General features: G+C 33.6%; 1 long non-coding RNA gene across 1 annotated transcript; it reads left to right on the forward strand.

The window, feature by feature from the left end:
* Positions 1–2272: 2272 nt before the first annotated feature.
* On the forward strand, positions 2273–3020 carry LOC132285194 (uncharacterized). Its single transcript, XR_009472469.1, has 2 exons — positions 2273–2623; positions 2814–3020. It is a non-coding gene; the product is annotated as an uncharacterized LOC132285194 (long non-coding RNA).
* The last annotated feature ends 350 nt before the right edge of the window (positions 3021–3370 follow it).

The raw sequence follows: 3370 nt of genomic DNA on the forward strand, positions 1-3370 counted from the left end.
ATCAATAGCATATAGATAAAGATTATGCATCACGGGATCCTAATATGTCATGAAAATAATTTAGAATCCCATTTACCAACCTAAGACAGTCCTGAAATCTCAAAAAATATCAAAATCGTGCTAAAAATTAAGTTCCAGTAAGTAACTAAGCAAGAGAGCTTGCTTTAAAAAATGATAGAGTGTGACGGCCCAAGTTTTGTGAACCCGGTGTGTCAGTGATGACCAAAAGATGACCCAATAACAGATCCAAAATGCGAAAGCAAAAGGTGAATCAAAGGTCTCTAGAGATGCAATGCATTTCTAAGACACCAATGTGTCCTCAGTGAGGTCATGGAACCTAAAGAAAATAAATGCGGAGGTGACGTTTCGAAAACGGACAAAAAGGAACCTAGGGGAAAAATAGTAATTTCCAAGGTAAAAGTAGATACTACTGAGCACACCATTGGAAAGACAACAAAAAATTAATGAATTTAGACTTAAGAATCACTTGATTCGGAGTCCGGATAAAGAAGATATGTCTAACGGAAGAAAGAAGGGTAAAAAGGTCAAAATTGTCAACCCTAGGTCATCTAACCGGTTACCAAGCTTTCCTAACCGATTAGGAGGCCAACACTAGAAGTCATGCATTCTGCCCACGCTCATGTAACTGGTTACGAAGCAAAAAACACTAAGTTCAACAAAAACCTGGCAGCAGGGGTTTTTTGGCAAAAATTAGAATTTTGAGGGCCAAGATGACATTTTCTGGAAAAACACAAAGACGAAACCCCCCTCCCCCCGAAATCAAGTTTTCTACTCGGTAAAGCGGGCAAAAATGAAAAAAACACATTGTGAAATACCTAAAATGCCCCTAGAACAAAATAGGGTAAAAACTAAAAAAAATGCAACCTTAAGTTTTTGTTTCATCAAAAAGGGTATTGTTTGCCAAAGTGAGCATGCAAGTGTATGTAATATGATAAACTAGATGAGCTAAAATGGCCTATGTCCTCATTACAATACATTTACAAGTTTTGACATACCAAGCCTCAAATTCCCACAAATAGGCTACAATGGCAATACTTTATGTAACAACCCGAATTTTTTAGTGTTGAAATTATAATTATATTTCATGATTTAATTGTCAAAGATTGATTGTTTAATTTTTGATTTTGAAGATTTACCCAATTAAAAGATTTAATGGGTTTAATTTTTGTCGTCATAATTAATTTGATTAATTATGATTTGAGCCTTATCAATTGGAGATTGATTTTTTTATTTATTTATTGGAGACTTACCCATTAGATTTTTGGATATGATATTGTAGTTTATAAGAATTAAACTTGTGTTGATTTAATCTTTGTAGCATTTGTATCCATATAATTATAGTTATACAAGGCATCAGGTGGGAAGCATGGGTGCCAAAATTGGAGGTGAGATAATTGATGGGTTGATTGGATTTTGGTTTTTTGTTACAATTGAATATATATATGATATATATATTGTAGCATTCTATTATACCACAGTGAGCCGAAAATGGGTGCAAAGAAATAAAATGGAATTGGTGAATGAAATGGTGATATTTTGTGGGGTCCACTAATTGGATATTAATGGGTTTAGTTTTAGTTATGTGCATTTGTGTGTATATATATATATATATATATATATATATATAAAGTGTATCATGCTAAAGACTCACCTGCCAGCCGTGGGAATTAGAGAAAAGAAAGATTGATATTGTGATGATAAAAAGTGGAAGGAAGGAAAAAGTAGCAAATTTGGTTTCTTGTTACTTTATATATATATATATTGCATATTTGATGGAGAAGGGAACAGGTGCCGAAAATGGGGGAACATAAAAGCAAAATTAGAATGTGTGATGATGGTTTTTGGTACGGGACACACGAGATATTTTGTGGGTTTAATTTAGTTGGCAATCTGATGGTGAGAAATATGAGCAGAAAAGTGGAAATGATGAATTCCACAGGTCCCACGAAGAGCTTTTTGGGCCAAATTCATTTGGCTTTCTCTTTTTGCACGTGATAATATTTAGAGACAGATTGATTGTCTTGTTTGTGTTTGTCAGATGAATTAGAAGATGAAATGGGTATTGCCAGCCGACACACTTGAGAGAATAGAGATATGGAAAGCAAAGAAAGAAAATTGGGAATGTGATTTTGATGGCGGGACCCACGAATTTTTTTCTTAGCAAATTGGTTCTTTGCTTTATGTCCTTCACGTGGCTTTATCTATTTTATGTTTGGTGATAATGTGTTCTTTGTATGTGGAAAAATGAAGAATGAAGATAAGGAGGCAGCATGGTGTGGTAGCCGAGAAAAGGAAGATAATGTGGTGGCGGGTCCACTAGAAATTTTGATCATTGTATTAATTTTTGAGTTGGGATATTTGGTGAATTGTTTGCTTTGTCGGTGTAATGCCTATATATTGAGTGTCTTGTGTGCTAACTAAGCATACAAAAATTGAAGAGAAAAATTAAAGGAAAAACAGAGTGAGCCGAGATTTTATTTGAGTAGAGAGGGAGAGAGTTACAGAGAAGGAAATTGAGGAAACACACCCACACAACCATGATACGCAGAGGGCCGGATTTGGTGATGTTTATGATCCAGTGATAATATAATTCTTTTACAGGGTAGGGATCATCATACCTTGAATGGCTTGGATGATTTGTTTTAAATATTTTATTGATTGTTATTTTGCTAAAATTTCATATACGTATTTTTGTTTAAATGTATATGTATATTTTGTGAAATTAATTTTGCATGAAACTTCTTGAAATCCTTGTTATGGTTTTTTCTACTGTCTCACCCCTACAGTTTCAGGTACCGAGGATGCTTAAGGATTTTTAGCTGTGGGCTTAGGTGGAAGAGTTGGTGTTGAGGGATTAATTTATTTTATTTAGAGATTTTTGTGCATTTATTTGAGGAAATTGATTTAGTATCAATTTAATTAATTTGAGATGTTGTCTTATTTATTTGAGGAAATTTGATTGATTTTGTATCAATAAATGGGTATTTTATTTCTTTTGAGATCCTGGGTGTAAATTGAAGTATTTTGATTCGAATAAATTGAGGATTTTATTTAGAAAAAAATTCGGGGCGTTTTACACTTTAGTTTTAAAGAAAACATATTTGTAACCTTTCAAGTTAATGGCCCTTGGCCTCATGTCATACATGCAAAATGAACACTTCCAAATGTACTTAGATACACATTACAAGAAGGAAGCCATATTAGCTTCTAAAATACCATACATTCATGGTATACAAAATATATAATCCAAAAGTAAAGCATGCTAAACAAGTGCATGTCCTTATACAAAAATGTTTCAAATGGCTCATGAGCCTCTAAGGATGATGAACATCCAAAAACATTGTCTCCT

The sequence above is a fragment of the Cornus florida genome, unplaced genomic scaffold, assembly GCF_030987335.1.
Source record: "Cornus florida cultivar Cherokee Brave unplaced genomic scaffold, ASM3098733v1 CherokeeBrave_3.0.0_Hap2_Chr11, whole genome shotgun sequence".
Classification (NCBI taxonomy): Eukaryota; Viridiplantae; Streptophyta; class Magnoliopsida; order Cornales; family Cornaceae; genus Cornus; species Cornus florida.